The 9,854-nt window shown below is 43.4% G+C and overlaps 1 pseudogene; it reads left to right on the top strand.

Moving 5' to 3' along the window:
* Nucleotides 1-6,793: 6,793 nt before the first annotated feature.
* Nucleotides 6,794-6,911, top strand: LOC136662770 (5S ribosomal RNA; annotated as a pseudogene).
* Nucleotides 6,912-9,854: the final 2,943 nt, after the last annotated feature.

Raw genomic sequence — 9,854 nt, forward strand, 5'->3', positions numbered from 1 at the left:
TTGAAAGCTCAGCGGTTTCTTGCTGGAGCCTCCCCTTGCAATTCCTTTGCTGGAAAATAAATAGTAACTTTCAGGCTGGTAGATGACTAGCTTGGAAGAAACAAATATTCTCCCATTTGTTATTGAATTGTGCAACAAAATTCTGGTTTTGTTTTCAGGTACCTCCCTTGTCCTCCAGAATTTCTCAAAGATAATTGACAGAGGTTCTGAGAGTAATCTTGTTCTTTTAGTACTTCTAAAGTAATACTTCTAGTTGACGTTCATCTGGTCCAAGTGACAAATTAATTTAGGGCAGTAACCTCTATGCCATTGGTTCTCACACATTTAGCACTGGGACCCACTTTTTAAAATGAGAATCTGTCAGGACCCACCAGAAGTGATGTCATGACCGGAAGTGACATCATCAAGCAGGAACATTTTTAACAATCCTAGGCTGCAATCCTATCCACATTTACCCAGAACTTACCCCATCTACTGTCATTGTTAGAAGAATATACATAGTAGCTTGTTAAAAGTACAGGTCTGTATCATTTCCCCAAATGCAGTCACATACCATGGTAGCATCAAGTCTAATCTATTAATAATAAAATATTGAAATGAATGGGGACCCACCTGAAATTGGCTGGCAACTCACCTACTGGGTCCTGACCCACAGTTTGAGAAACACTGCTCTATGCTTTTTCTTGTTGTTGGCAACCTTCAGTCTCGAAAGACTCTGGTATCGCGCTCTGAATGGTGGTTCTGGAACAGTGTCTAGTGTGGCTGAAAAGGCCAATTCGGGAGTGACAGTCCCTTCCACACTGGGAGCAAGTGCAGTCTGTCCCTGGTCTGTCTCCCTGGCTATGGGCCTTCCTTTTTTGCCTCTTTGCCTCAGACTGTTGGCAAAGTGTCTCTTCAAACTGGGAAAGGCCATGCTGCACAGCCTGCCTCCAAGCGGGCCGCTCAGAGGCTAGGGTTTCCCACCTGTTGAGATCCACTCCTAAGGCCTTCAGATCCCTCTTGCAAATGTCCTTGTATCGCAGCTGTGGTCTATGCTATACTAGAGCTCAATAAGCAGTTCTCCTTAAGGATGATTGTATCCATATAAAACAGATGAAAAGCGCCAGTGCTTTTGGTGCTTACAATTTTGATCCAGCTTCATTCATTCATTCATTCATTCAGGTGCATAGGCTTGTCAACAGACTTTTTCTCATGCTTCAAGACATTGAGCATGAATCTCTGTAACACTTTGCCCTGAAGGCCATTCTGCAGCGCTCATCCTAGGAACCATTGGTTGATATCGACATTGCTGTGTGAAAACCAATTAACAAAGCTCCTGAAATGCCTACCTAATGCTCTGAGAGTGACTTCTAATGAGGGATAATGATAACAAGCATAGAAGGTCTCTCGTTAACTTGGCTAATGATGCAAATGTGGGAAAGGTCAATAAGTATTAGCAGATTCATTGATGGCCATTTCATTTCTATCCAGCTTCTGTTTCAGCTTTTCTATTGTTCCGAGTCTGTTCTTTTAATTTCCAGCATTGTCTTCAAAAATCACCAGTTGATTTATGACAGTTTCCCTCTTTTCTTCTAAAATAGGACTGAAGCTTTGGAGCGCTAGCTGTGTCAATTAGTGTTTCAGTAATTGGATGCTCACATTTTGAGGCTGGAAAAAGGATGGTGATGTCCTATCTGTATGCAAGATGGTGAGAAGGATTCGTCTTGTGGAAATTTCAAAAATGGCAAGTCAGCATCCAGCAGAGAATTATGGGATCTCTTCAGATAAGCCACCAGTGATTGTGATAGCTGAACTTTCATTCAATGAGACTGTAATAGATTAGAACAGAACTTTAGAGTTCTGCTTTTAGATATATATAAAGCATATGGTTATATACAACTATGGTATAGAAAACTATGGTATAGGGGAAAAATTGGTATAGGACACTAAAATTTGCTAGCAACTAGTGATCCATTCTGTTCAGTTTTGAACATTTTTTTTCTTCAAAAATGAGAATTGTTTCTAAACAAACAAGCAACAAAATTGTGGCATAAATTTCTTACAGATCACCTATTCCATGGATGACAAATGATTTTGATCCATTTTCTAAATAAGCAGTTTTCTGTGGGTTGACATACCCAGGCTGCAATCCTAACCACACTTTCCTGAAAGTAAGCCCCATTGAACAAAATAGGACTTACTTCTGAGTAGACCTGGTTAGGATTGTGCCCCCAGATAATTTTACAAAAAAAAAAGGGCTATCCACTTACTTCCAAGCAAATGGGAGAAGGTACACTGTAAAACAGAAGAAAGCATTGGAATCCAAATCGTTTGTTTACAAATTTACCCAGCACCCCCCAATAAAGACACAGGCAAGGGCATATGGTACAAAGGGCCACTTTATTAACTATTTAAATACACTTCAGATTGCAACAGGGCCTAACAATAAGTCATGAGGGTTCTATATGGGGGAAATGGAGCTGCCCGTCTACTTCCCCCTATAATAATTTGGGCAACCACACCAGACTCTGGGCAGCCTCATATTTAAAATTCTCAGCCTCATTGTCACCCTGAAGGGCCAAGGGTGGCAGGCTAGCTCAGGCTACCCGAGCGAACCTGCGGTGCGTCATTACCACCAGGCCGAGGTTCATCCAGCCTGTGTCACCCAGCCGGGAATGCCAGCATGACCAAGCGTGGAGTCCATCCGGCCCTTGCCACCCTGTGGTGTACACTGATATGACCTTACCTACCCAAAACCTGCACGACACCTGCCTAAAGTGACCAACAAGACCTATGGAAAACCCCCATTCCGCCCCTAACTCCACAGTCCGGGGTAGGCAAAAAAAATCCATCAACTGATGTGCCAATTAGGCTGATGGCAAAAATTCCTACCCGGCCCCAGATGGCGACCAGCTACTCTCGGACTGCCAAATGGTGGTCGGGCGGGTGACCGCTGCCTGGTCCCGACTGCGCGGGCTTCTCCGAGCAGCCTGCACATGGCCCCAAACCAATTAGCCCCCAGCCAATCGGCTGCAAAGCTGGCCCCTCCTGTGCCTCGTGCAGGGGCAGGGCAAACGCCGGTGGCGCGCTAATTCACGTACCACCGGAATAATTTTGGACAAAGAGGCTGGCGCTGTTGCAAATGGGGAAGGAATCTTATTCTATTTTATATCCCTTTAATTGCTCTGGTGTTACCTTATCCCAAGACAAACTATAAAACTAGAAAGAAATGGTATATTGTGGTTCAAATTTGATCAAAGGTGTCATTTTCTTTGAAGACTAGTAGCTTTGATGGACTTGTTGGCAAGGCTGGTGTGATACTTCTTAATTATTTGGCACTCTAGCAAAACTAACTGAAAGCAAAGCCTATGTACAAATCATTCTAGGCTTCTAAACCTTCCCAAATCATTCATTAAAAACATAATAGCTAAGTAAATCAGAGAGAGAGAGAGAGAGAGAGAGAGAGAGAGATTACACAGAAAAGGAATATTTCGCTGTCTTTTTCCTTTTAAACTTGGACATTCTTTTAACTTTGCATACCCCCCTACCATTTCACAGAAGGTATAACCATGTATGGCCTTTTCAGCCACACTAGACGCTGTTCCAGAAGCACCATTCAGAGCACAATACCATAGTCTTTCAAGACCGAAGGTTGCCAACAAGCATAACCATGTAACACCCTTGTTCTCCATGAACCCCTTCATCCCATTATGGTTTTCTACATGTTCTTTTTGCTGCATTCTTTTGCTATACAATAGTGTATCTATTAATTGACAGCCCAATCCTATGCATGTCTACACAGAAGTAAGTCCCATTGTGTTCAATGAGATTTACTCCCAAGAAAGTGTGGATAGGATTGCAGCCTGAAATGCCAAGATGATGTTAGACCTTTTGATTTCAATATATATGTATTAAATATAATATTCAGATACGTTATGACAATTCAGCATCTGTCTCAGCAGCTGCAATATGTGAAATGGCAGGCCCTGTCCAGGATGCTGCCTTAGTGTTCATGTATGTCCATTTATATGAGAGATACAAGATACAAGAAACCTTTACTGGCATATTTAAAATCCAAGCAGTATAAAACAAAAGATTGGATGGAGGGATACATGAATCAGACAGTTCACCTCCAACCATGACCAACCAGGCCTTGCTGCCACGTATCAATCATTTGTAACCATCATAGAAATACGTCTTTTAATGATCATATTTATATATTTGGCCATCACCCCAGAAAGCTCTTCATTTTCCCAACTAAGTATGTATATAATTTTATTCTGGTCATTCTGATCCCAGAGAGTGGCCAAGTTTGGTGATAAGTAACTTATACAGCATTTATATACATGTGCAGTAGAGACAAAATGTATTACACCCTCTTACTCGGAGGACTAGGATTGCCTAGGTAGGAGTGGATGACAGAATTCAGAAAAAAAAGATATCGCTAGAGCAACTCACATTGACCAAATTTTAAGAAGGCCTCTCCAAAGTTTAAACAAAAACCTGGAACAGGTGACAAAAAGTAGTGACCCGGTAAAGAAGGACAAAGATGTTAAGGAGGTTGTGAGCTGGAGCTGATGAAGCTTGTTGGAGCTTGTGAGCTGATGAAGACGGCACCCACAGACCCATTTCGCAATAAAATGAATTACATCTATTGCTCTGTTTCTCCTCTTGCACTTCCAAGTGGAAGTCCTCCGAAATCATCACAGAATGTCTTGTAGCAACCTAGTCTCTACGGAAGGTGATCCATTGCTTTCCAGACAAACGTTTGCAAAATTTGAAAAGGCAATGATTTCACAATCCAATATCATTCTTTTCATTTTCCCCAATAAGCTTCTTCCCCTTTTTGCCAACCCGAGCTGATTCAGAATTTGTATTTGCATGGCAATATAGATTCCTTTCCAGCTTTTTTTATACTGGTATATGCCCTTTAGTAAACTACCTTGTTTCGCCCCTGCCCATTCCCTGGGCTCTTTTCCCCCCACTTCCCCTTTCTTAAGAAGACTTTCCCAGGTCTTTTTTGGCTGCGGTTGAACGGTGTTGGCTCATAGCCATGTTGCAACAAAGACCTGACATTCCAGCTGTCTGCTTCTAATCTCCAGTGTCAGCTCTTGTTAATGTTTCAGCGTGAAATCAGAGGGGGCAGAGCTGCATGGAATATTAAAAAAAAAAAAAAAACCGTGATCAGAATTCCACTGAAATGTTGATAGCCCTGCAAGCTCAATCCCCATCAAATCACCATCTTGCCTTAAATAAAAGAAGGGTGAAAGCACTTCTATCACTGGTGGCTTATAAGAAGTGCATCAGCATGCATCACTGAATGAAATTAGCATTTTATTTTTCAATCGGAGATCAAAGTCCATTTCTCATCCTATGCAATGTTTATGGGAACGGTGAGCTTTTTTGGCCTGCTTAAAATGCCTAAACTTTTTATTTAATTTTTTTCCCCTTTTGCACAAGTTTGAAATCCTACTACAACTCTGCAAAGTGAGCTGAAAATTGCTAGCAATTGACAAAACTGAGTTCTCCATTCCCATCACCCTTTCTTTTTTGTTCATCTGACATGCAGGGTTTTTTTTGGGGGGGGGAGGGGAGGAAACAGGAAATAATGGAATTCACTCCCTCTTCTGCAAGCTCTGTTCTGTGCTCTTTTGTTGGTCTGCTCTTAATTACATAGGTGTAACACTGATGTAACTCCTTTGGCTACGATGTAAAAGAATACATTGATTCTTGGACTGTGAACATTTTGCATCCCCCCCCCCCCAATTCTCTTTTGAAAATAGTTCAGGTGAACTGGGCTGTTTTCAGGTGTCCAAGTACCAACTCAGAACCAGGTCATTCAATGGAGCTGACTGACAGTGATTTGAGACAGACAAAAAGAAGGGCTCTTTTACACAATCCATAATTATTTGCTATTGCAAGTTACGGTGCAGCAACTGTTACCCTGCAGATGCCTGATCTCGTCTGATCTTGGAAGCTAAGCAGGGTCAGGCCTGGTTAGTACTTGGATGGGAGACTGCCTGGGAATACTGGGTGCTGTAGGCTTATACCTTAGTCTTTCGAGCCTGAAGGTTGCCAACCAAGTTACGGTGATAGCCACTAGCTAAGATGGCTTGAAAGATGGCAGGGGATTCAACAAACTCATGGAGAAAAAGGAGAGGTCTGTCAATGTCCATTAGTCATGATAAGTATTGTATTATATTTGTGGGCTTTCCATAATCACCTGGTTGACCAGCCACTATGCAAAGGAAAGCTGAATTGCCCTAATCTGTCCCCAAAGCAGATGTCTGCAGAGTGAGGCAAGGTCAGAGTTGCAGAATACTGGATTGCTTCAAAGCTGCACCACTTTGCCATGATGTCTTGCAATCCTTTCTTTTTCTCCGTTGCACTCCTCCTGGCCCACTGACAGTGCCGAGATGCAGCATTAGAGGAACTCAAGGCTCCAGGCATGGGTTGGCTGCCCCCCTCAAAGGGCTCTGACCCAGGGTGTGTGGGCTCTGAGGTCACTCTGTATGGAGTCTTGGGCTCATCAACACAATCCTATGCATGTCCGCTCAGAAGTAAGCCCTATTGTGTTCAGTATAACTCACTCTCAGGAAAGTGTCAGATCACAGCCTATTGCTGGTGGGTTCAAGACCAGATTCCAGGCTGGGCTGGGGCAAGGGTCCAAGGCTGATTCTCTCTTTCCTAGGTTGTCCTCCTTTCTTCAGGATCAGACTCTGAGCTCACAACAAGAGATATGGTCTACAGTAGATGGCCCTCGGGTCTTAGCAACATTTTCAGTGGAACTTCTATATAGGGAGGCCGTATGAAGGCTATCAAGTCCCATCCCTGCACATGCCCGATCTCATCTGATCTTGGAAGCTAAGCAGGGTCAGGCCTGGTTAGTACTTGGATGGGAGACCGCCAGGGAATACCAGGTGCTGTAGGCTTCTACCATAGTCTTTCAAGACTGAAGGTTGCCCAACCAACCATATGCTTCTGAGTACTAGCTGGTGGGAACAAACAACATGTCACTGTCATATCTTGCTTACAAGCTTCCTGGGTGCTTCTCCCTGACATACTAACTTTTCATGGGGAAACCAGTCTAACACATGATTTCCTCTATCTGTATCGTGAAGTCATATAGTCCAGCAAGGGCTGTTAACACGTGTTTTTTTTTTTTCCTGCACAATTAAATGAAATTTAAGAATCCTGTGATACTTGGATTTCAATAGACTAGGTTTATTTTGAATAGGTAGGATGTAAGCGAAGGCTCAGCCAACTATTGCAGCTTTGTAGTTCAACATCCCAGTCTGGGAAAACTCTTGGACAATCTGACATTTTCTAAATGACAATACAAGAACACCCAGTACCTCCTCTTGCCTACCAAGTGGAGATAATGTACATTTCCAATTAGCAGCACACATTCTAGTCATGTTCTCTTTTACTGCCTAACTATCTTTGTTTTGCTCAAAAGCTAGTCAGTCATTAATGAAATTCTGCCATTCGGCTAATCCTGGACACAATGCAGCTTTTCAGTCCCAAGCTATCCCCCAAACATAAAACTACAGTTGCCCAAAGCTCACTACTGCCTTAAGATTACTTGTCATTTGCTTTTCATTCCATACCTGTCATAGCACAGCAGTAGTGAAAGGCAGTACACCCTTACCAATGTAAATCATTCAGTTATGTTCTTTCCCAATTGTTCCTTCTTAACATTTCACAAGCAGAATCTCCAATGCAAAGAATCTCTCCAAAATGTCTAAGCTTGACAGCAATGTTTTAACCTTTTCCATCATTGCTTCTCAGCCCTGTGACCTCCCTGCAGGGTTGTCTGCGCTAATATTATAATGCCGTTGTACAAATCTATGGTAAGGCCATACCTGGAGTATTGTGTCCAGTTCTGGTCGCTGCATCTCAAAAAAGACATAGTGGAAATGGAAAAGGTGCAAAAGAGAGCGACTAAGATGATTACGGGGCTGGGGCACCTTCCTTATGAGGAAAGGCTACGGCGTTTGGGCCTCTTCAGCCTAGAAAAGAGATGCCTGAGGGGGGACATGATTGAGACATACAAAATTATGCAGGGGATGGACAGAGTGGATAGGGAGATGCTCTTTACACTCTCACATAACACCAGAACCAGGGGACATCCACTAAAATTGAGTGTTGGGAGAGTTAGAACAGACAAGAGAAAATATTTCTTTACTCAGCGTGTGGTTGGTCTGTGGAACTCCTTGCCACAGGATGTGGTAACGGCATCTGGCCTGGACGCCTTTAAAAGGGGATTGGACAAGTTTCTGGAGGAAAAATCCATTACGGGTTACAAGCCATGATGTGTATGCGCAACCTCCTGATTTTAGAAATGGGCTATGTCAGAAGGCCAGATGCAAGGGAGGGCTCCAGGATGAGGTCTCTTGTTATCTGGTGTGCTCCCTGGGGCATTTGGTGGGCCATTGTGAAATATAGGAAGCTGGACTAGATGGGCCTATGGCCTGTTCCAGTGGGGCTGTTCTTATGTTCTTATGTTGTTGCGAGGCTCCAATGCAGAAAGACCAGCAAATGCAAAAATGTTGTATGTGTAATATGATTGTAGAAGCTCTTACTGCATTATTTTATTTTATCTCAAACAACAGCAAGCAAAGCTGCAGTTCTTAATCGATTAATCAGATTAACCAGTCAAAGCTCTCTTTAATCAATTAAAGATAGATCTTCAGTTAATCAGGCAACAAACTACATATGGCAGGCACTGTTTTAGAAGAGGCATTCACTCACACACAGGAGAGCATCTGCTTCTAATGGGAGGAGTAATCTTCTTCCCTCTTACACACACGGAGGCATGCCTCTTCTAATTCAGTCTGAGAAGCCATTTGCTTTCTCACATGTGCAGAGAGGAATGCCTCATCTGAGACAATGCTTGCTATGAGAAACACACCAAAACATATTTTGTCATATGCAAATATCCTCAGACTTAAGTGCAGCGCAATCCTATCTTGTGCTGGAACAGGCAGGCCAGGAGGTCTGCACTGTATACAGCTCAAGATCGGGGCCAGAATCAGCTCAGCCGGAGGCAAGGGGAAACACTTCCCCTTGCCACTGGGTAAGCTACTACGGCCCCTATGGATCTCCTTAGATCAGCACCACCTCTTGAGCTGGCACAAGTCCGAGGAGAACGGAAAGGCTTAGAGCTGCTCCATGGTGCTCAGGGAATAGATTTGACTGAGATCCTCAGGCTGGGGTGTCATGACGCCCCAGTTTGAGAACCTCAGCCTTAGTTCATAAGCTTAAACACAAGTAACTGAAATTACCACCTATTTTTCCCTAACTTCCTCCAACTCTATTTCCTCTCCCTTCCTCCTGTGGTTTCCCTTATCTCTACTTAGGCCAGTCATTTTCAACCACTGTGCTGTGGCATGTAGGTGTGCCATGAGTGGCCCACAGGTTTGCCACAGGAATTTGGGGAAGATTATTTATTAGTAGGGCCAATGGGGATATAAGCCCTCTGCTGGCAGTATGGTGTGCCTTGTCAATTGTCAAAATCCTGATGGTGTGCCTAGGCAATTTTAGTGCCTTGTCAGTGTGCCATGAGTTGAAAAAGATTTAAAATCGCTGATTTAAACTGCCAGTTCATCAGAGTAGGGACCTTTTATCATATTATAACACTGATTGCACCATGTAAAACAATAAAATAAGAACATAACATAAGAACATGTTATCTTAGAGATCGCCTACTCCCGTACAATCCGGCTCGTCCTCTTAGGTCATCAGAGAAGTCCTTTTTACAAGTGCCGCCGCCTAGGGAGGTACGTGGGGCGGCGGCAAGAAATAGGGCCTTCTCAGTGGTGGCACCAACGCTATGGAACTCCCTTCCCCTTGACTTAAGAATGGCTCCCTCT

The sequence above is a fragment of the Tiliqua scincoides genome, chromosome 11 (genome assembly GCF_035046505.1).
Source record: "Tiliqua scincoides isolate rTilSci1 chromosome 11, rTilSci1.hap2, whole genome shotgun sequence".
Taxonomy (NCBI): Eukaryota; Metazoa; Chordata; class Lepidosauria; order Squamata; family Scincidae; genus Tiliqua; species Tiliqua scincoides.